We start from the raw sequence: 24,707 nt of genomic DNA, 5'->3' as shown, positions 1-24,707 counted from the left end.
ACGCCCCTGCTTATTTCAGCAAGACAATGCCAAGCCACGTGTTACAACAGCGCGGCTTCATAGTAAAAGAGTGCGGGTACTAGACTGGCCTGCCTGTAGTCCAGACCTGTCTCCCATTGAAAATGTGTGGTGCATTATGAAGCCTAAAATAGCACAAGGGAGACCCCCGGACTGTTGAACAACTTAAGCTGTACATCAAGCAAGAATGGGAAATAATTCCACCTGAGAAGCTTAAAAAATGTGTCTCCTCAGTTCCCAAACCTTTACTGAGTGTTGTTAAAAGGAAAGGCCATGTAACACAGTGGTGAACATGCCCCTGTGACAACTTTTTTGCAATGTGTTGCTGCCATTAAATTCTAAGTTAATGATTATTTGTAAAAAGTTTTTTAGTTGGAACGTTAAGTATCTTGTCTTTGCAGTCTATTCAATTGAATATAAGTTGAAAAGGATTCATTTTATTCTCTTTTTATTTACCATTTACACAACGTGACGACTTCACTGCTTTTGGGTTTTGGAAATGTCGTGCAAGTGGCCTTTGCCTCTTTCAGTTTTCGGTTCCAAGATGCACCCTTTGACCGAACAGCAGCTAAATACGCGCAGCAGTCAAGGTGACATTTATTCTGGACTCTCATAATATGTTTTTGTCTAACAAGCAGTGTTTTCTTAGAACGGGTTGAAACCCCAGCAGTCTGAAAAAGAGCGGAACTCTCCATGATGAAAGGCGCGCGCCGCAGCACGACCAGAGGCGCTTCTCCGCCGTCTTCCCGGGGCCGATCTGTTCTATCTGACGCTCGTCTAAAGCACATAAAGACAAAGACAGGAAGTGTGATTAGCCGCGGCGTACGTTGTTGCGCCCTCCAGGATACGTCTTGAGGTGAATCTGATCAAAGCCGTGCCCTGAGACACGACAAGACTGAAGCAGCACTTTTTCAATGGCTATCGCTGCCTCAAGCCATGAAGATGTGGTGGTGGTGGTGGTGGTGGTGGTAGTGCGGGTGGGGGGGTGATGTTTCAGACATGTTTTTTTTCTATGCTTTTGCGAGAAAGTTTATGCATATTGCTGAGGAAAAAACGCCAAACAATAAGACTCGCTATGAGGTGACGGTACAAGAAGGTACCATATTTTCTGAGCTATAGAGTGCACCAGTATTTAAGCCTCACCCTCCAAATTTTTGAAAAAAATCTATATTTTTACATATAATAGCGACACCGGACTATACACTGCCTATATATATACCGGTACGAAGATTATGTAAATGTTTATTTGCATACTAAATTGTTTCTAATCGGTGCCTGTAACATGGCAGTAAAACGGCTTGATCAAACAAAACAGAAGACGCGCAGTAATTTTAAAGATGCAGACGGACAAAGAGTAGTGGCAGCGTGCAGTAAAAAAAGGGTATTTATTAATTAAACAGACAAAATAACATGCGAGAGCATAAGGGAAGTGCTCTGAACGGCCCAGACTATGATAGAAACAAAACAACATGCGAGAGCATAAGGGAAGTGCTCTGAACGGCCCAGACTATGATAGAAACAAAACAACATGCGAGAGCATAAGGGAAGTGCTCTGAACGGCCCAGACTATGATATAAACAAAACAAAATGCTGGACCGCAGCAATAAACACTTACTATGAAGGTGGAGCAGACGGCGTCCACAAAGTAGTGCGTACTAGAGCGAAGCATCAAAAAGGATCGTCTACCGTTTTTTTGATTGATTGAGGCTTTTATTAGTAGATTGCACAGTACAGTACATATTCCGTACAATTGACCACCAAATGGTAACACCCCAATAAGTTTTTCAACTTGTTTAAGTCGGGGTCCACGTTAATCAATTCATGGTACAAATATATACTATCATCATAATACAGTCATCACACAAGTTAATCATCAGAGTATATACATTGAATTATTAACATTATTTACAATACGGGGGGTGGGATGCGGAGAGGTTTGGGGAGCGTAGGTTAGGTTGGGTTGCTATCAGCAAACTTCAGTCATCAACAATTATACAACATGCGAGAGAATAAGGGAAGTGCTCTGAACGGCCCAGACTATGATAGGAACAAAACAACATTCGAGAGCATAAGGAAAGTGCTCTGAACGGCCCAGACTATGATAGAAACAAAACAACATGCGAGAGCATAAGGGAAGTGATCTGAACGGCCCAGACTATGATAGGAACAAAACAACATGCGAGAGCATAAGAGAAGTGCTCTGAACGGACCAGATTATTATAGAAACAAAACAACATGCGAGAGCATAAGGAAAGTGCTCTGAACGGCCCAGACTATGATAGGAACAAAACAACATGCGAGAGCATAAGGAACGTGCTCTGAACGGCCCAGACTATGATAGAAACAAAACAACATGCGAGAGCATAAGGGAAGTGCTCTGAACGGCCCAAACTATGATAGAAACAAAACAAAATGCTGGACCGCAGCAATAAACACTTACTATGAAGGTGGAGCAGACGGCGTCCACAAAGTAGTGCGTACTAGAGCGAAGCATCAAAAAGGATCGTCTATCGTTTTTTTGATTGATTGAGGCTTTTATTAGTAGATTGCACAGTACACAGTGTTTCCCACACATTCATTCATTTGTGGCGGCCCGCCACGAAAGAATTACGTCCGCCAAAAATAAAAATAAATATATATTTTTTTTGTCCTGTCCAGCTTCTCAGGCAAATCATATAGTTGATGTAGATGCTCATATAGGCTGTTCAGATTTACTTTACAAAAGAGAAGTGTAGGATACTTCTCTTGTTGCCTTATTTGTATTTGACCACTACTACTGCCACGGGAGGTGGCAATAGTGGAGCAGTACAACTACCTGGGAGTCCACTTGAACAGCAGACTGGACTGGAAGGACAACTGCAAAGCTGTTTACAAGAAGGGCATGAGCAGACTCTTTTTCCTGAGGAAGCTTAGGTCACTCAATGTGTGCAGCAAGCTGTTGGAGATCTTTTATCAGTCTGTTGTGGCCAGTGCACTGTACTTTGCAGTGGTTTGTTGGGGGAGCAGCACCAGCAAAAGGGACTCAAACCGGATTGATAATCTGATCCGGAAAGCCGGCCAAACTATTGGCACGCAATTGGAGGCGTTTGTGTCAGTGAGGGACAGGAGGTCACTGGACAAACTGCTGGCCATCATGGACAATCCTGCCCATCGACTCCACCTGACAATTAAGGGACAGCGGAGTTCATACTCCAACAGGCTCCTTCAACTTCCTTCCCGCACTGTGCGATTCAAGAACTCCTTCATTCCACACTCCATCCAGCTGTATAATCACTCGCCATACAGCAATAGATGACATCTGCCTATTACCTGACACCTGACATGTTAGCTACTTCTCTTTGTTTATAATGTCTATTTTCTATTTTCTGCTGGACCTACTCTCTATTTTATGCTGCTGCTGTCATATAGACCGTATATACTGTAATATTGTACATGGTCATTGGTTTATATTGTATATATGTTATAGACATAATATAATATATCTGTATATAAATTACTCTGTACACATATTATGTATATATTCGTATATATGTTAGATTTTTTTATAGCTATATTAGTCTATTTATACCTGCATTGTCCTTTCCATCATTGTAACTGAACTACTGTGTTGAACAATTTCCCTTGTGGATCATTAAAGTTTGTTTAAGTCTAAGTCTAAGTCTAAGTCTACTGTTTTCTGTTTATTTGTTACTGACTGTGGCAGGACACCTCTGCCTCTGTTTCACTTTATGTTGCTGGTAAATAATATGGTTGTAGTAGTAGGCTAAAGTTAAATTATTTAGTATGCACTAATTAAAGGGGCAGAGCTTTAAGAGACATTTTAGCTTTTATATTTTATAAGATATATTTTTTGTAAGAACCACAATTAATAAATATATTTTAGTGAATAACTTATTGTTCAAATCTGTATATAAATATGTACATAAAGTGTTGTAATTATATTGTAAAATGGGTGGATGGATGGACGTTTAAAACAAAACTGTTATTATTAATTAGTAAGTATACATTTTTTGAGCCTCTTTAGAGAAAATCATATCATTGTAGTAAATTATGCAAATTACTCGATGATGTCATGATGTCACGCCCCCACCGCCACAGGTATCTTGGCAGTTTATGGGAAACACTGGTACAGTACATATTCCGTACAATTGACCACTAAATGGTAACACCCGAATAAGTTTTTCAACTTGGTACAAATATACGTATACTATCAGCATAATACAGTCATCACACAAGTTAATCATCAGAGTATATACATTGAATTATTTACATTATTTACAATCCGGAAGGGTGGCATGCGGAGGGGGTTGGGGGGCGTAGGTCAGGTTGGGTTGCTATCAGCATACTTCAGTCATCAACAATTATATCTATCGTCACCCGTGAACAGAGAATACAGTTACAGCATTAATCATTATTTCTGAATAAATTAATCATCTTTGTTAGTTAGCACATGCCAAACACATCCTGAGCGGAGTTTAAGAGCAGATGGCTAAATTAGAGCCACCGAATAGGTTTATGCTTCATAATGGACTATTCATTGAGGTAATCGCTGACTAGTCGACTATCAAAATAGTCGTTAGATGCGCCTCTATTTACAACAAGAAATATGTTGGTTTATCCTAGTAAAATAGAATTTGTGAGTTGGCTTTTTTAACTAACCCTCTTTGAACTGCTGCCATCAGACAGACGTTCCAAAAGCCCCCAGCTCACCACACACAAACCAGACTGAAGAACAGCTTTTGACCCAGAGCCGTGGCTGCGCTCAACCTCGCCAAATAAACGCAAGATTTCATAAACACCATGCAATATCCATGGGAACGGTACACGCACGCCGTTACACCATCAAAATAAATATAGCTCAATTGAATTCCAATGGTAAGGCGGTCTCGTAATGTACTATAATAATTAATAAAATTGCAATATTTCCAACATGCATGTAGAATATGTTCGTACATTATATCATTGTATATACGGTAAATGTATGTTTTATTTAATAAAATAATATGTAATATAATAATAATCTTAAATAAGCCAAAAATCGTGTTTCTTTGCACTGAACATTTAAGTGTTTTGAATGGCAACCTTAGAAAATAATAAACTGCAACATATTTCATAGCTTACCAAAGTCGTACTAAAACATTTTGATAGATTTTTGAGCGCCGTGTGAAATGTTCTATATTTTCAATGGAACATATCAAATGTTGTTGTTTACTTGAGTCATATTGCAGTCTACACCCAGACTATGATAGAAACAAAACAACATGCGAGAGCATAAGGGAAGTGCTCTGAACGGCCCAGACTATGATAGAAACAAAACAACATGCGAGAGCATAAGGGAAGTGCTCTGAACGGCCCAGACTATGATAGAAACAAAACAAAATGCTGGACCGCAGCAATAAACACTTACTATGAAGGTGGAGCAGACGGCGTCCACAAAGTAGTGCGTACTAGAGCGAAGCATCAAAAAGGATCGTCTATCGTTTTTTTGATTGATTGAAACTTTTATTAGTAGATTGCAGAGTACAGTACATATTCCGTACAATTGACCACCAAATGGTAACACCCCAATAAGTTTTTCAACTTGTTTAAGTCGGGGTCCACGTTAATCAATTCATGGTACAAATATATACTATCAGCATAATACAGTCATCACAATATGTAATATAATAATATACTTAAAAGAGCCAAAAATCGTGTTTCTTTGCAATGAACATTTAAGTGTTTTGAATGGCAACCTTAGAAAATAATAAACTGCAACATATTTCATAGCTTACCAAAGTCCTACTAAAACATTTTGATAGATTTTTGAGCGCCGTGAGTAATGTTCTATATTTTCAATGGAACATATCAAATGTTGTTGCTGTTTACTTGAGTCATATTGCAGTCTACACTTATCGCTTATGTGTGACTGCCATCTACTGGTCACGCTTATCATTTCACCATTGTGGAGGAGGGCGTGGTCGGCGCGCCTCCTGCAGGAAAGGGGTGTGTATGGCCCGGCCTCGAAGACAGCGGCAGGTGAGTAGATAGCCCAGCTGGGGCTGATTATCTAATCACCCTTTTGATTGATTGATTGATTGATTGAGACTTTTATTAGTAGGTTGCACAGTGAAGTACATATTCCGTACAACTGACCACTAAATGGAAACACCCGAATACGTTTTTCAACTTGTTTAAGTCGGGGTCCACTTAAATTGATTCATGATACAGATATGCGGTCCTCTCCAAGGTTTTTCATAGTCATTCACATTGACGTCCCACTGGGGTGAGTTTTCCTTGCCCGTATGTGGGCTCTGTACCGAGGATGTCGTTGTGGCTAGTACAGCCCTTTGAGACACTTGTGATTTAGGGCTATATAAATAAACATTGATTGATTGATTGATATATACTATCATCATAATACAGTCATCACACAAGATAATCACATTGAATTATTTACATTATTTACAATCCGGAGTGTGGAGGGGGTGTGTGTGTGTGTGGGGGGGGGGGGGGGGGGGGGGGGGGTTAGGTTTGGTTGCTATCATCAGTCATCAACAATTGAGAACAGAGAAATGGATATTGGAACAGTGTAGGTCTGACTTGGTAGGATATGGACAGCAAGTAGTGGGCATAGAGTGGCCCTTATTAGCAGCAGCCGGACCGAGACATGTTGTGGGAGTTGGAGCCAGAGAAAGACACACGCACAGAGACAGAACGAGGAAGAGCAAAGACACGCCGGACTGGAAAGTCCAAAACATATTGCTGGAAAGCAATCCATACTTGTGTGTATGACAATAAAAACCTGCTCAAACCCTGTACACCGGGATCAAAGACAGATCTATCGGACTCGGGAGAAACCTCCACGAGCAAAGACGCTCACAACCATGTACAAAATAAAATATTAAGGATGTCCGATAATGGCTTTTTGCCGATATCCGATATGCCGATATTGTCCAACTATTTAATTACCGATACCGATATCAACCGATAAATACAGTCGTGGAATTAACACATTATTATGCCTAATTTGGACAACCAGGTATGGTGAAGATAAGGTACTTTTAAAAAAAATGAATCAAATCAAATAAGATAAATAAATTAAAAACATTTTCTTGAATAAAAAAATAAAGTATAACAATATAAAAACAGTTACATAGAAACTAGTAATTAATGAAAATTTGTAAAATTAACTGTTAAAGGTTAGTATTATTAGTGGACCAGCAGCACGCACAATCATGTGTGCTTACGGACTGTATCCCTTGCAGACTGTATTGATATATATTGATATATAATGTAGGAACCAGACTATTAATAACAGAAAGAAACAACCCTTTTGTGTCAATGAGTGTAAATGGAGGAGGGAGGTTTTTTGGGTTGGTGCACTAATTGTAAGTGTATCTTGTGTTTTTTATGTGGATTTAATAAAAAAAAAAAAAAAAAAATAAAAAAAAAACGATACTGATAATAAAAAAAACGATACCGATAATTTCCGATATTACATTTTAACGCATTTATCGGCCGATAATATCGGCAGACCGATATTATCGGACATCTCTATAAAATATCTTCGAGGTCGGTAAGCACAACCAGAATTATTCCGTACATTAGGCGTACGGTTACAAGGCGCACTGTCGAGTTTTTTTTCCATAACTTGAGTTGATTTATTTTGGAAAACCTTGTTCCATTGTTTAATGCATCCAGCGGGGCATCACAACAAAATTAGGCATAATAATGTGTTCATTCCACCACTGTATATATCGGTATCGCTTGATATCGGAATCGGTAATTAAGAGTTGGACAATATCGGAATATCGGATATCGGCAAAAAAGCCATTATCGGACATCCCTATTGGGCCGAAAAAATGGTGCCTGGTAGAGTTGGGACATAAGTGGAGGTCCGCATGAATTCCCGGAAGCTGAAGTCATGCAAACTTTGCATCGCCAGAGAATCTTAGCAGCAGCACCTTCTCACCTGGTCTCACTTTCAGCGCACGTCGCTACCAACATACATTCTTCCTTCCTTTTCTTCCCTATTTTGTTGTGAGTTTAGGCACAGCACAAGTGGTTGTTCGTCGTCTTCAAACGACCAGTAAACACAGCCGCCTGCCACTATAGTGCGAGTACACACGCACACACACACACACACACACACACACACACACACACACACAAGACCGTACAACAAACACTGTGATTGGCAGGCGTGTGCCACAAAGTGCGATTCAAGCTCGGGTTCACACGTTAATTGTAGTTGCAGTGAAAGGATGTTAACCAATATATGTTCAGTGCTCCCCTTTTAGGCGCGCTTCTGAGGAGTCACTCTTTAAGCGGCGGCGGCGTTGCGTGAAGCCGCGCCGCTGTAGTTTTTTGGGAGACTTGAAATGCCTTTTTTTAGTCACTGCTGAACAACATTCCCCCCCAGCTGTTTATTGGCAGCAAAATAAACTAAAATAACTTCAGTTTGTTTTGAATTGAAAGTCTTGCTAAATGAAAATAAACAGCACTGCAGCTATGTGCTGCCGAGTAGTCTCTCTCTTGCAAATATATTGACTTTCTCACCTTCTGCGCATCCATATTTCATGTTGTAACATTTGATTTGCTTGTTCTGACAAGGCCAAGACTCCTACTTCCACCCCCTGGACATGTACGGCACCGGGCCCTCACGCTTTGTTGTTTTCCCCGCGCTGTGATTATAAGTGAATAAGTGATTATTACATTTTAACAGAAGTTTAGTTAGAACATGTTGAAACATAGTAATAAAATATTAACAGTAAATGGGCGGTATAGCTCGGTTGGTAGAGTGGCCGTGCCAGCAACTTGAGGGTTCCAGGTTCGATCCCCGCTTCCGCCATCCTAGTCACTGCCGTTGTGTCCTTGGGCAAGACACTTTACCCACCTGCTCCCAGTGCCACCCACACTGGTTTAAATGTAACTTAGATATTGGGTTTCACTATATAAAAGCGCTTTGAGTCACTAGAGAAAAGCGCTATATAAATATGATTCACTTCACAAATGAACAAATAGATTAATAACCAATTTTTACAGTTTGTCCCTTATAATGTGTACAAAATAATAGGTGTATAAATGACACAATATGTTACTGCATATGTCAGCAGACTAATTAGGAGCCTTTGTTTGTTTACTTACTACTAAAAGATAAGTTGTCTAGTATGTTCACTATTTTATTTAAGGACTTAATTTTTCTTAGATTGCAATAATAAACATGTTTAATGTACTGTTCCATTTTTTTGTTAAAATAAAGCCAATGTTTAATGTGTTATTTGTTTTGAATTGAAAGTCTTGCTAAATGAAAACAAACAGCACTGCAGCTATGTGCTGCCGAGTAGTCTCTCTCTTGCAAATATATTGACTTTTCCACCTTCTGCGCATCCATATTTCATGTTGTAACATTTGATTTGCTTGTTCTGACAAGGCCAAGACTCCTACTTCCACCCCATGGACATGTACGGGACCGGGCCCTCACGCTTTGTTGTTTTCCCCGCGCCGTGATTATAAGTGAATAAGTGATTATTGCATTTTAACAGAAATTTAGTTAGATCATGTTGAAACAAAGTAATAAAATATTAACAGTAAATGGGCGGTATAGCTCGGTTGGTAGAGTGGCCGTGCCAGCAACTTGAGGGTTCCAGGTTCGATCCCCGCTTCCGCCATCCTAGTCTCTGCCGTTCTGTCCTAGGCAAGACACTTAACCCACCTGCTCCCAGTGCCACCCACACTGGTTTAAATGTAACTTACATATTGGGTTTCACTATGTAAAAGCGCTTTGAGTCACTAGAGAAAAGCGCTATATAAATATGATTCACTTCACAAATGAACAAATAGATTAATAATCAATTTTTACAGTTTGTCCCTTATAATGTGCACAAAATAATAGGTGTATAAATGACACAATATGTTACTGCATACGTCAGCAGACTAATTAGGAGTCTTTGTTTGTTTACTTACTACTAAAAGACAAGTTGTCTAGTATGTTCACTATTTTATTTAAGGACTTAATTTTTCTTAGATTGCAATAATAAACATGTTTAATGTACTGTCCCATTTTTTTGTTAAAATAAAGCCAATGTTTAATGTGTTATTTGTTTTGAATTGAAAGTCTTGCTAAATGAAAACAAACAGCACTGCAGCTATGTGCTGCGGAGTAGTCTCTCTCTTGCAAATATATTGACTTTTTCACCTTCTGCGCATCCATATTTCATGTTGTAACATTTGATTTGCTTGTTCTGACAAGGCCAAGACTCCTACTTCCACCCCCTGGACATGTACGGCACCGGCACCTTCACGCTTTGTTGTTTTCCCCGCGCCGTGATTAAAGGGGCCTGAGTTTTTGCAAGTCCAATGCTAATGTGGAGAACACAGGAGTCCGTGTAGAACTTTGCAGATGAAAGTAGCGAGGCGCCGATAAAAGAGCCGCTGCATGGCATTAGCAAGGTGGAGTTCCTCGCACACCCGCCCGTAATTGTCCCAACATGCCTCGGAGATACACCGTCCTTGTTTTTGCATAATACAACTATGCACGGACGGCGGCGAGGGGAGGGCAGGTGCCAGTGATCTTCCCGCTGCAGTCATTTTGTTTATCATTCAAATGAAATCCTTGTTCCATTATCCATGAGGGAGAAGGGAGTAATGTCCTCTTTGACAGCGCGTCACACATGATGAGAGACAAAAGAGCGGCAGAGGGAGGCAAAAGCAGGTAATTACCTTCATACCTCCACTTACTCTCCCCTCAGCAGTCGTGGTGGTGTGTAATTAGGCCAGCGTGGCCGCAGTCGCACCAGGGCGGGGCTGATTGAAGTGCGAGGTGGCAGACAGATGTGAGGGGGTGGTAGAACACGCTCGCTTTTGTGCCCCCGTTTGTGCTGCCAGAACACACACACACATTCTTGTATTTCTTACCTTCTTGACACCGCCGAAAAATGCCTACCTCTTTAGCACCACCCTTTCTAGATATATACAGATTTGTATTTACAACATTAATAATATATACATACTAGGCAAATATAAAAAAGGTAAGCTTTTATTTATTTATTTTTTGTTTGTAATTGTTTTTTGATCTTCATTGTTTACTACAAGTTATTACAGTATGTCTCTATATACATATTTATTTATTTTTTTTAAATTAATTTTGGCCTAAGGGGGCGCATTTAAATTTCTTACACACACTTATTGCATACATTGGCCAGAGGGGGAGCACTTCAAATTTGTACACACACTTGTTGTTTCATATGTTGGCCAGAGGGGGAGCACTTTTAAAACCGACACACAGTCAAGTTAAAAAAAATCCCTCCTTTTTGGGACCACCCTCATTTTGATAGATTTCACCACTTTTGGAAGGTACTTTTCCTTGTTGATGTCTCAAGAAGGGTAGAAATACAAGAACACACACACACACACACACATTCTTGTATTTCTTACCTTCTTGAGACCTCCAAAAAATGCCTACCTCTTTAGGACCACCCTTTCTAGATATATAAAGATTTGTATTTACAACATTAATAATATATACATACTAGGCAAATATAAAAAAGGTAAGCTTTTATTTATTTATTTATTTTTGTTTGTAATTGTTTTTTAATCTTCATTATTTACTTCAAGTTATTACAGTATGTCTCTATATACATTTTTTTTTTTTTTTAAATTATCTTTGGCCTAAGGGGGCGCATTTCTATTTCTTACCCACACTTGTTATTACATATGTTGGCCAGAGGGGGAGCACTTCAAATTTGTACACATACTTGTTGTTTCATATGTTGACCAGATGGGGGGCATTTTTAAAACCGACACACATTCAAGTTAAAAAAATCCCTCCTTTTTGGGACCACCCTCATTTTGATAGATTTCACCACTTTTGGTAGGTACTTTTCCTTGTTGATGTCTCAAGAAGGGTAGAAATACAAGAACACACACACACACACACACACACACACACACACACACACACACACACACACACACACACACACACACACACACACACATTCTTGTATTTCTTACCTTCTTGAGACCTCCGAAAAATGCCTACCTTTTTAGGACCACCCTTTCTAGATATATAAAGATTTGTATTTACAACATTAATAATATATACACAATGTGCAAATATAAAAAAGGTAAGCTTTTATTTTTTTTAGTTTTTGTTTGTACTTGGTTTTTAATCTTCATTATTTACTTCAAGTTATTACAGTATGTCTCTATATACATATTTATTTATTTAAAAAAAAAAAAGTTTGGCCTAAGGGGGGCGCATTTCAATTTCTTACCCACACTTGTTATTACATATGTTGGCCAGAGGGGGAGCACTTTAAATTTGTACACACACTTGTTGTTTCATATGTTGACCAGAGGGGGAGCACTTTTAAAAGCGACACACAGTCAAGTTAAAAAAATCCCTCCCTTTTGGGACCACCCTCATTTTGATAGATTTCACCACTTTTGGTAGGTGCTTTTCCTTGTTGATGTCTCAAGAAGGGTAGAAATACAAGAACACACACACACACAAACACACACACACACACACACACACACACACACACACACACACACACACACACACACACACACACACACACACACACACACACACACACACACACATTATTGTATTTCTTACCTTCTTGAGACCTTTGAAAAATGCCTACCTCTTTAGGACCACTCTTTCTAGATATATAAAGATTTGTATTTACAACATTAATAATATATACATACTATGCAAATATAAAAAAGGTAAGCTTTTAGGTTTTTGTTTGTTTGTATTTGGTTTTTAATCTTCATTATTTACTTCCAGTTATTACAGTATGTCTCTATATACATATTTATTTATTTTTTTTAAATTAATTTTGGCCTAAGGGGGCGCATTTCAATTTCTTACCCACACTTGTTATTACGTATGTTGGCCAGAGGGGGAGCACTTTTAAAACCGACACACAGTCAATTTGAAAAAATCCCTCCTTTTTGGGACGACCCTCATTTTGATAGATTTCACCACTTTTGGTAGGTACTTTTCCTTGTTGATGTCTCAAGAAGGGTAGAAATACAAGAAGATACACACACACACACACACACACATTCTTGTATTTCTTACCTTCTTGAGACCTCTGAAAAATGCCTCTCTTTAGGACCACCCTTTCTAGATATATAAAGATGTGTATTTACAACATTAATAATATATACATACTATGCAAATATAACAAAGGTAAGCTTTTATTTATTTTTTGTATTTTTGTTTGTAATTGGTTTTTCATCTTCATTATTTACTTCAAGTTATTACAGTATGTTTCTATTTACATATTTATTTATTTATTAAATTATTTTTGGCGTAAGGGGGGCGCATTTCAATTTCTTACACACACTTATTATTACATATGTTGGCCAGAGGGGGAGCACTTTTAAAAGCGACACACAGTCAAGTTAAAAAATCCCTCCATTTTGGGACCACCCTCATTTTGATAGATTTCACCACCAGTCCTCATATGGAAGATACTTTTCCTTCTTGATGTCTCAAGAAGGGTAGAAATACAAGAACACACACACACACACACACACACACACACACACACACACGCTGCCCCGTGTGATTGATTATTTAATGGAAGACTCCCCAGCCCGAATGGGAGCGCAAGGCGGCAAATAAAGTCAAACAACAAGGCAGAGCGAAGGTCTGCGGGAGGAAAAGATCTCAAGATGCTTTTGAAGCCAGTCGGAGTAGCCAAAGGCGACTAACTCCTCACTCTTTCATATCCCGCTTTTTTTGATATCGCTTCCCTCTTATAATGATGTGCTTCCTATCCTTGAGTAAAGTTCTTCTCTATCGCTCTTTTTTCGCCAGAGAGGATCCTCTCCCCGCCCTCGTAAAATAAAATGTAAGTATATATTTAGTCTCCCAGTTTAGAAGCTCATAGGCCAGCACAAAAATTGCCATTTTGGATTTTATGAAAGCGCATTTTGACAACTTCTCTACATAGTATCATTGTGCATGTCAGCATTGAGCAGCCATTTCCTACCGCTTGTCCCTAGAAGGGTCGCGGCGGGAGACGAGGAAAGACTGGTGTGTTGTTTCCTTTATTGTTAATAAGCTTCCAATTAGGGTTGTACGGTATACCGGTACTAGTGTAGTATACCGGTACTAGTATAGTATACCGGTACTAGTATAGTATCGCCGTACTAATGAATCAAAAACGCTACTATACTCTGTTTGAAAAGTACCGCTTCCCGGGCATGACGGCGCGTCGTCACGTGGTGACATTGCTGGTTTTACGAGCAGAGGAGCATGTTCGGCAGCGCACACACACAGAGTACTTACAAGCAGACACAGTGTGTAGACAGAAAAGGGAGAATGGACGCATTTTGGTGTAAAAAGTAAAGATAAAGGTGAAGTTATAACACTGAAACACCCTCAGGAAGAGGTGCTTTAAGACAGTGGTCCCCAACCACCGGTCCGGGGACCGGTGCCGGTCCGTGACGCATATGCTAGCGGGCCGCACAGCAACATTAATTGTGTGAATGCTCCAAAGCATTCATACAATTAATAAGGTTTTCTACACCAAAATTAATCTATTTTTATTGAAGTTCTTCTTCTTCTTCTCCAGATTTTGGCACGCTCCACCTTCCACTTTTTTCATCCGATTCAAACCATTCCAATCGCGGGCTTTCCGTTGACATATTCCCAAAATTCCCAGAATTCCAGGTTTTCCGGAACATTTTTCTCCATTCAAAATGACTTGGCCATTTTTCAAACGTCCACCACTTACACATTTTTCAACTTATTCAAAATATTCCACCTTCAACATATTCCACTCATCCTGGAATTTGAAACTAAAAAAAAGTTTACAAAAATTCCAGGAATTCCCAGAATTACATTTGATTTCGAACCCTTTTTTGACCTTTTTCTCTGGCGACTACTCCTTCCACATTTTTCAACCCATTTCAAATTCCAGGAATTCCTTAATACCATTTCTCAATTAAAGATGTTACTGCTTCAACATTTCTCGACCCATTTGAAAAATTCCAACACCAACCATTTCAACTCATTCCGAAGATTTTTTTATCTTGTATTTTTATTTTCCAAAAAATTCCCTCTTTTCCCGAAATCCACAAATTTCCATGAAATTCCCATTGAAAAGAATGGGACATTTTTCAAAGTTCCGTAACTCCCACTCAAACTGTTCCAACTTCAAAATATTCAGCCTGTTCAAGAATTGTCTGCTCCCTTTCAAAAACTGTAAAAAAATTCACGGATTTCCAATAATTCTCCGTTTTTAGGGACATTGTCCCCATTCCAAATGAATTATCATTTTTTCACTCTTTCACAATTCCAACATTTTTCAACTTATTCAAAATATTCCACCTTCAACATATTCCACTCATCCTGGAATTTGAAACTAAAAAAAAGTTTACAAAAATTCCAGGAATTCCTAGAATTCCATTTTATTTCGAACCCTTTTTTGACCTTTTTTTCTGGCGACTACTCCTTCCACATTTTTCAACCCATTTCAAATTCCAGGAATTCCTTAATACCATTTCTCAATTAAAGATGTTACTACTTCAACATTTCTCGACCAATTTGAAAAATTCCAACACCGACCATTTCAACTCATTCCGAAGATTTTTTATTTTTTTTAATTTTCCAAAAAATTCCCTCTTTTCCAGAAATCCCCAAATTTCCATGAAATTCCCATTGAAAAGAATGGGACATTTTTCAAAGTTCCATAACCCCCACTCAAACTGTTCCAACTTCAAAATATTCAGCCTGTTCAAGAATTGTCTGCTCCCTTTCAAAAACTGTAAAAATTCTCCGTTTTTAGGGACATTGTCCCCATTCCAAATGAATTATAATTTTTTCACTCTTTCACAATTCCAACATTTTTCAACTTATTCAAAATATTCCACCTTCAACATATTCCACTCATCCTGGAATTTGAAACTAAAAAAAAGTTTACAAAAATTCCAGGAATTCCCAGAATTCCATTTTATTTCGAACCCTTTTTTGACCTTTTTTTCTGGCGACTACTCCTTCCACATTTTTCAACCCATTTCAAATTCCAGGAATTCCTTAATACCATTTCTCAATTAAAGATGTTACTGCTTCAACATTTCTCGACCCATTTGAAAAATTCCAACACCAACCATTTCAACTCATTCCGAAGATTTTTTTTGTTGTTGTAATTTTCCAAAAAATTCCCTCTTTTTCCAAAATCCCCAAATTTCCATGAAATTCCCATTGAAAAGAATGGGACATTTTTCAAAGTTCCATAACTCCCACTCAAACTGTTCCAACTTCAAAATATTCAGCCTGTTCAAGAATTGTCTGCTCCCTTTCAAAAACTGTAAAAATTCTCCGTTTTTAGGGACATTGTCCCCATTCCAAATAAATTATCATTTTTTCACTCTTTCACAATTCCAACATTTTTCAACTTATTCAAAATATTCCACCTTCAACATATTCCACTCATCCTGGAATTTGAAACTAAAAAAAAAGTTTAAAAAAATTCGAGGAATTCCTAGAATTCCATTTTATTTCAAACCCTTTTTTGAGCCTTTTTTTCTGGCGACTACTCCTTCCACATTTTTCAACCCATTTCAAATTCCAGGAATTTCATTTCTCAATTAAAGATGTTACTGCTTCAACATTTATCGACCGATTTGAAAAATTCCAACACCAACCATTTCAACTCATTCCGAAGATTTTTTATTTTTTTTAATTTTCCCAAAAATTCCCTCTTTTCCCGAAATCCCCAAATTTCCATGAAATTCCCATTGAAAAGAATGGGACATTTTTCAAAGTTCCGTAACTCCCACTCAAACTGTTCCAACTTCAAAATATTCAGCCTGTTCAAGAATTGTCTGCTCCCTTTCAAAAACTGTAAAAATTCTCCGTTTTTAGGGACATTGTCCCCATTCCAAATAAATTATCATTTTTTCACTCTTTCACAATTCCAACATTTTTCAACTTATTCAAAATATTCCACCTTCAACATATTCCACTCATCCTGGAATTTGAAACTAAAAAAAAGTTTACAAAAATTCCAGGAATTCCTAGAATTCCATTTTATTTCGAACCCTTTTTTGACCTTTTTTTCTGGCGACTACTCCTTCCACATTTTTCAACCCATTTCAAATTCCAGGAATTCCTTAATACCATTTCTCAATTAAAGATGTTACTGCTTCAACATTTCTCGACCAATTTGAAAAATTCCAACACCAACCATTTCAACTCATTCCGAAGATTTTTTATTTTTTTAAATTTTCCAAAAAATTCCCTCTTTTCCCGAAATCCCCAAATTTCCACGAAATTCCCATTGAAAAGAATGGGACATTTTTCAAAGTTCCATAACTCCCACTCAAACTGTTCCAACTTCAAAATATTCAGCCTGTTCAAGAATTGTCTGCTCCCTTTCAAAAACTGTAATGATTCTCCGTTTTTAGGGACATTGTCCCCATTCCAAATAAATTATCATTTTTTCACTCTTTCACAATTCCAACATTTTTCAACTTATTCAAAATATTCCACCTTCAACATATTCCACTCATCCTGGAATTTGAAACTAAAAAAAGTTTACAAAAATTCCAGGAATTCCTACAATTCCATTTTATTTCGAACCCTTTTTTGACCTTTTTTTCTGGCGACTACTCCTTCCACATTTTTCAACCCATTTCAGATTCCAGGAATTCCTTAATACCATTTCTCAATTAAAGATGTTACTGCTTCAACATTTCTCGACCAATTTGAAAAATTCCAACACCAACCATTTCAACTCATTCCGAAGATTTTTTGGGGGGGGGAATTTTCCCAAAAATTCCCTCTTTTCCAGAAATCCCCAAATTTCCATGAAATTCCCATTAAAAAGAATGGGACATTTTTCAAAGTTCCGTAACTCCCACTCAAACTGTTCCAACTTCAAAATATTCAGCCTGTTCAAGAATTGTCTGCTCCCTTTCAAAAACTGTAAAAATTCTCCGTTTTTAGGGACATTGTCCCCATTCCAAATGAATTATCATTTTTTCACTCTTTCACAATCCCAACATTTTTCAACTTATTCAAAATATCCCACCTTCAACATATTCCACTCATCCTGGAATTTGAAACTAAAAAAAAGTTTACAAAAATTCCAGGAATTCCCAGAATTCCATTTTATTTCGAACCCTTTTTTGACCCTTTTTTCTGGCGACTACTCCTTCCACATTTTTCAACCCATTTCAAATTCCAGGAATTCCTTAATACCATTTCTCAATTAAAGATGTTACTGCTTCAACATTTCTCGACCCATTAGAAAAATTCCAACACCAACCATTTCAACTCATTCCGAAGATTAATTTTTTGGGGGAATTTTCCAAAAAATTCCCTCTTTTCCCGAAATCCCCAAATTTCCATGAAATTCCCATTGAAAAGAATGGGACATTTTTCAAAGTTCCGTAACTCCCACTCAAACTGTTCCAACTTCAAAATATTCAGCCTGTTCAAGAATTGTCTGCTCCCTTTCAAAAACTGTAAAAAAATTCACGGATTTCCAAACAATTGTCCGTTTTTAGGGACATTGTCCCCATTCCAAATGAATTATAATTTTTTCACTCTTTCACAATTCCAACATTTTTCAACTTATTCAAAATATTCCACCTTCAACATATTCCACTCATCCTGGACATTAAAACTAAGTCTTTCCCAAGTTCCAAACCAATTACCTGGAAATTCAAATGCTTCAAAATTCAAAATATTCCAACATTCAAACTATTCTTACATTCGAATATACTTCATTCTGTCAGCATTGGAGCATTCACATGCAATTCCTTCAGGAATTGCCTCATCTATTTAATTTATAAACTACTGCATTTTCTCCGACTTAACTTTCAGATTGTAGCCTAAGGCTAATTTTTTTGCTGTTTTTATCTGCCACACGTAGAAAGCTGGTCCGTGAAAGTAATGCATTCATTAAACCGGGCCCTGGTGGAACAAAGGTTGGGGAACCCTGCTTTAAGACATGGCTAGCTAACTAGCAGCTAACATCCATCCGTGTTTTAGCTACTTCTCAATCACTAATCCTCGCCTCCATGGCGACAAATAAAGTGAATTTCTTACAAGTATCATTATCACTGCAGGACGAGGAATAGCTAAACATGTTTCGTGATGTCAAACAGGACTTCAGAAAAAATAAATCCTTCGGTCTATGCAATGTCTGGTTGAACACTAAACTTTTCTTTGTAAATTTCCTAATAAGCTTAGAGCTTTAACTTTTGAAAAAATATAAATCGAAGCTTTTTAAAAAAAAAAAAAAAAAAAAAAGTCTAATCAATGGATTTAATCAATCAGTTGCTGCAGCCTTATATAAAAATGCCAAACTAAATACAGCAGATGACACTCAGACTTACGTGTCACTGACGGCCGGCGAACATCGGCCTTTTGACTCACTTTGTCACTGCATGGAACACACCACCACGCTGCAAAAAGTCAGTGTTCAAAAATGAGGGGTATTTTACTTGAACTAAGGAAAATTATCTGCCAATAGAACAAGAAAATTTGGCTTGTCAAGACTTTCCAAAAACAAGTAAAATTAGCTAACCTCAATGAACCCAAAAATATCTTAAAATAAGTATATTCTCACTAATAACAAAACACTTTTATTTAATTATGTATAAACTGTATAAAAATATTTCACCAACAGTATTTGATTCATTTAAATTAATTAATCATGATTTTTTTTTTTTAATGATGATTGTATTTACTGATTTGTATTTGAAATAGCATTTTATATTTTCATTTTTGCCTTCTTTTAATTTTTTGTAAAGCCCTTTGGAATGCCGAATTGTGCTCTATAAGTGAGCCTGCCCTGCCTAATCATTTAATTAGTAGCAAAAGTAGCAATTTTAAAACGCACACACCTAATAAATGTCCTGATAAACACAGAATGACGCGAGCTTCTTCATTTTGACTCTGGCGAATGTAAAATTCCGCCCGAGTGCTCTTTTTAATTGACTTTTCTGCATCTATTTCCTCCATAGCTGAGCCTTCAGTGTGTTAGAGTTGTTCTACAGCAGACCTGGAGCAAATTAAGGCCCGTTAAGCTTTACAATCTGGCCCGTCGGACATTCCCAAATACTTTTTTTTAGATGTTTAAGATGTAAAGTGTAGCTGCCATTATGATGTGCACTCATGTTTTATAATGAGCGTAAGGCTTCAACTATACTAAGTCTTTCAATGCTTGGAATCTGCACTTTTGCATGATATACTAGTTACTATGGTCATCTAATTAGTTACTATGGTAATCTAAGTAGTTACTATGGTAATCGAATTAGTTACTGTGGTAATGTAATTAGTGAAGTGAAGTGAAGTGAATTATATTTATATAGCGCTTTTCTCTAGTGACTCAAAGCGCTTTACATAGTGAAACCCAATATCTAAGTTACATTTAAACCAGTGTGGGTGGCACTGGGAGCAGGTGGGTAAAGTGTCTTGCCCAAGGACACAACGGCAGTAACTAGGGTGGCGGAAGCGGGGATCGAACCTGCAACCCTTAAGTTGCTGGCACGGCCGCTCTACCAACCGAGCTATACCGCCCCACCATTAGTTACTATTGTAATCGAATTAGTTACTATGGTAATCTAATTAGTTATTATGGTAAGCTACGTCACAGCAGCTCAGACGGGGCACCAAACAGTGTGGGTGGGGAGCGTTTCCACAGAGTGTTTCCAGAGCCTGAAATGTGGGTGTCAGGGACAGACGTGGAAGGAGATTTTTACAACAAAGTTCTAAAGCTTACTGATGTATCAGATTGTTGGTGGTTTGTTTTTTTAACCTTTCCTGTTCATATTTTGCTGTGTTTGTTGCATTTTTGTTGATTGGAAAAATAGTTGGATGGAGAGGGGGTGTGACGTTCATATGTTGTCAATATTCAGTGTTTTATCCTTCATAGTTAATATTGTAAATCCCACATTATTTAATTCCATGTACATTCTGGGTGTCTCATTCAGTTAAAAAATGTAAATATGTGGATGGAAAGGGGGTTTTGATTGATTGATTGATTGATTGATTGAAACTTTGATTAGTAGATTGCACAGTACAGTACATATTCCGTACAATTGACGACTAAAAATGGTAACACCCGAATACGTTTTTCAACTTGTTTAAGTCCACTTAAATTGATTCATGATACAGATATATACTATCATCATAATACAGTCATCACACAAGATAAACATCAGAGTATATACATTGAATTATTTACATTATTTATAATCCGGTTATTTTCATGGTCATTCTGGGTGTCTCATTCAGTTAAAAAATGTAAAATATGTGGATGGAGAGGGGGTGTGATGTTCATATGTTGTCAATATTCAGTGTTTTACCCTTCATAGTTAATATTGTAAATCCCACATTCTTTATTTTCATGTACATTCTGGGTGTCTCATTCAGTAATTTTTTTTTTAAATACACTACCGTTCAAAAGTTTGGGGTCACATTGAAATGTCCTTATTTTTGAAGGAAAAGCACTGTACTTTTCAATGAAGATAACTTTAAACTAGTCTTAACTTTAAAGAAATACACTCTATACATTGCTAATGTGGTAAATGACTATTCTAGCTGCAAATGTCTGATTTTTGGTGCAATATCTACATAGGTGTATAGAGGCCCATTTCCAGCAACTATCACTCCAGTGTTCTAATGGTACAATGTGTTTGCTCATTGGCTCAGAAGGCTAATTGATGATTAGAAAACCCTTGTGCAATCATGTTCACACATCTGAAAACAGTTTAGCTCGTTACAGAAGCTACAAAACTGACCTTCCTTTGAGCAGATTGAGTTTCTGGAGCATCACATTTGTGGGGTCAATTAAACGCTCAAAATGGCCAGAAAAAGAGAACTTTCATCTGAAACTCGACAGTCTATTCTTGTTCTTAGAAATGAAGGTCCTCAACGAGGACAAATTAAAGTCCGTGTCAGAATCAGTCAGACTGGCTGGATGCGACGGCCCTTGACATCATTTCAATTTTATTGTAAAATATGTGGATGGAGAGGGGGTGTGACGTTCATATGTTGTCAATATTCAGTCTTTTATCGTTCATAGTTAATATTGTAAATCCCACATTCTTCATTTTCATGGACATTCTGGGTGTCTCATTCAGTAAAAAAATGTAAAATATGTGGATGAAGAGGGGTGTGATGTTCATCCATCCATCCATTTTCTACCGCTTGTCCCTTTCGGGGTCGCGGGGGTTGCTGGAGCCTATCTCAGCTGCATTCGGGCGGAAGGCGGGGTTCATATGTTGTCAATATTCAGTGTTTTATCCTTCATATAATATTGTAAATTCCACATTCTTTATTTTCATGTACATTCTGGGTGTCTCATTCAGTTAAGAAATTTAAAATATGTCAATCGAGAGGGGGTGTGATGTTCATATGTTGTCAATATTCAGTGTTTTATCGTTCATAGTTATTATTGTAAATCCCACATTTTTCATTTTCATGGACATTCTGGGTGTCTCATTCAGTAAAAAAATGTAAAATATGTGGATGGAGAGGGGGTGTGATGTTCATATGTTGTCAATATTCAGTCTTTTATTGTTCATAGTTATTCTGGGTGTCTCGTTGAGTAAAAAAAAAAAAAAAATGTCACTCAAGACGGGGTGTGATGTTCATATGTTGTCAATATTCAGTATTTTATCCTTCATAGTTAATATTGTAAATCCGACATTCTTTATTTTCATGTACATTCTGGGTGTCTCATTCAGTAAAAAAATTTAAAATATGTGGATGGAGAGGGGGTGTGACGTTCATACGTTGTCAATATTCAGTGTTTTATCCTTCATAGTTAATATTGTAAATCCCACATTCTTTATTTTCATGTACATTCTGGGTGTCTCATTCAGTTAAAAAATGAAAAATATGTCAATCGAGAGAGGGGGTGTGACGTTCATATGTTGTCAATATTCAGTCTTTTATTGTTCATAGTTAATATTGTAAATCCCACATTCTTTATTTTCATGTAATTTCTGGGTGTCTCATTCAGTAAAGAATTAAAAATATGTCAATCGAGAGGGGGTGTGATGTTCATATGTTGTCAATATTCAGTGTTTTATTGTTCATAGTTATTCTGGGTGTCTCATTCAGTAAAAAAAAAAAAAAAAAAGTCAATCGAGAGAGGGGGTGTGATGTTCATATGTTGTCAATATTCAGTCTTTTATCGTTTATAGTTAATATTGTAAATCCCACATTCTTTATTTTCATGTACATTCTGGGTGTCTCATTCAGTAAAAAATGTAAAATATGTGGATGGAGAGGGGGTGTGACGTTCATATGTTGTCAATATTCAGTCTTTTATCGTTTATATTTAATATTGTAAATCCCACATTCTTTATTTTTATGTACATTCTGGGTGTCTCATTCAGTAAAGAATTAAAAATGTGTCAATCGAGAGGGGGTGTGATGTTCATATGTTGTCAATATTCAGTCTTTTATTGTTCATAGTTATTCTGGGTGTCTCGTTCAGTAAAAAAAAAAAAATATATGTCAATCGAGAGGGGGTGTGATGTTCATATGTTGTCAATATTCAGTATTTTATCCTTCATAGTTAATATTGTAAATCCCACATTCTTTATTTTCATGGACATTCTGGGTGTCTCATTCAGTAAAGAATTAAAAGTATGTCAATCCAGAGGGGGTTGTGATGTTCACATGTTGTCAATATTCAGTATTTTATCCTTCATGGTTAATATTGTAAATCCCACATTCTTTATTTTCATGTACATTCTGGGTGTCTCATTCAGTAAAAAATTTAAAATATGTGGATGGAGAGGGGGTGTGACGTTCATATGTTGTCAATATTCAGTCTTTTATCGTTTATAGTTAATATTGTAAATCCCACATTCTTTATTTTCATGTACATTCTGGGTGTCTCATTCAGGATTTTTTTTTTTTTTAAATATGTCAATCGAGAGGATTTTGATGTTCATATGTTGTCAATATTCAGTGTTTTATCCCTCATAGTTAATATTGTAAATCCCACATTCTTTATTTTCATGGACATTCTGGGTGTCTCATTCAGTAAAAAAATGTAAAATATGTGGATGGAGAGGGGGTGTGATGTTCATATGTTGTCAATATTCAGTGTTTTATCGTTTATAGTTAATATTGTAAATCCCACATTCTTTATTTTCATGTACATTCTGGGTGTCTCATTCAGGATTTTTTATTTTTTTTAAATATGTCAATCGAGAGGATTTTGATGTTCATATGTTGTCAATATTCAGTGTTTTATCCTTCATAGTTATTATTGTAAATCCCACATTCTTTATTTTCATGTACATTCTGGGTGTCTCATTCAGTAAAGAATTAAAGATATGTCAATCGAGAGGGGGTGTGATGTTCATATGTTGTCAATATTCAGTGTTTTATTGTTCATAGTTATTCTGGGTGTCTCATTCAGTAAAAAAAAAATAACTATGTCAATCGAGAGAGGGGGTGTGATGTTCATATGTTGTCAATATTCAGTCTTTTATCGTTTATAGTTAATATTGTAAATCCCACATTCTTTATTTTCATGTACATTCTGGGTGTCTCATTCAGTAAAAAAAATTTAAATTCCATTTAGTTTTTTTTAAGGCGGTCTGTCATAACGTTTTTAGTGTTCAATCAGACATTATTGTGAGGTTTTGTATGAGTGTTCCTAACAATCAGATACATACCGGCCCCCAGACACATTTTT

The 24,707-nt window shown here is 37.2% G+C and overlaps 1 protein-coding gene across 5 annotated transcripts in view; it reads right to left on the bottom strand.

Moving 5' to 3' along the window:
- Positions 1–24,707, bottom strand: part of foxb1a (forkhead box B1a) — a 303,263-nt gene that overhangs the window by 51,110 nt on the left and 227,446 nt on the right. The window contains exons 1-2 of one of the 5 annotated variants that reach the window (XR_009827543.1): positions 19,378–19,413; positions 1,634–1,673 (exon numbers count right to left, since the gene is read on the bottom strand). The exons of 3 other annotated variants lie outside the window; for them this stretch is intronic. The gene's annotated coding sequence lies outside the window, so the exon portion shown is untranslated. Of the gene's footprint in view, positions 1–1,633; positions 1,674–19,377; positions 19,447–24,707 lie in introns of those variants that run through there. One more of the 5 variants, XR_009827541.1, reaches the window with a different exon arrangement.

Source organism: Entelurus aequoreus, linkage group LG10 (genome assembly GCF_033978785.1).
Source record: "Entelurus aequoreus isolate RoL-2023_Sb linkage group LG10, RoL_Eaeq_v1.1, whole genome shotgun sequence".
NCBI classification, from domain to species: domain Eukaryota; kingdom Metazoa; phylum Chordata; class Actinopteri; order Syngnathiformes; family Syngnathidae; genus Entelurus; species Entelurus aequoreus.
The sequence above is the reverse complement of the archived record's forward strand: the minus strand, read 5'-3'. Positions and strand labels throughout refer to the sequence as shown.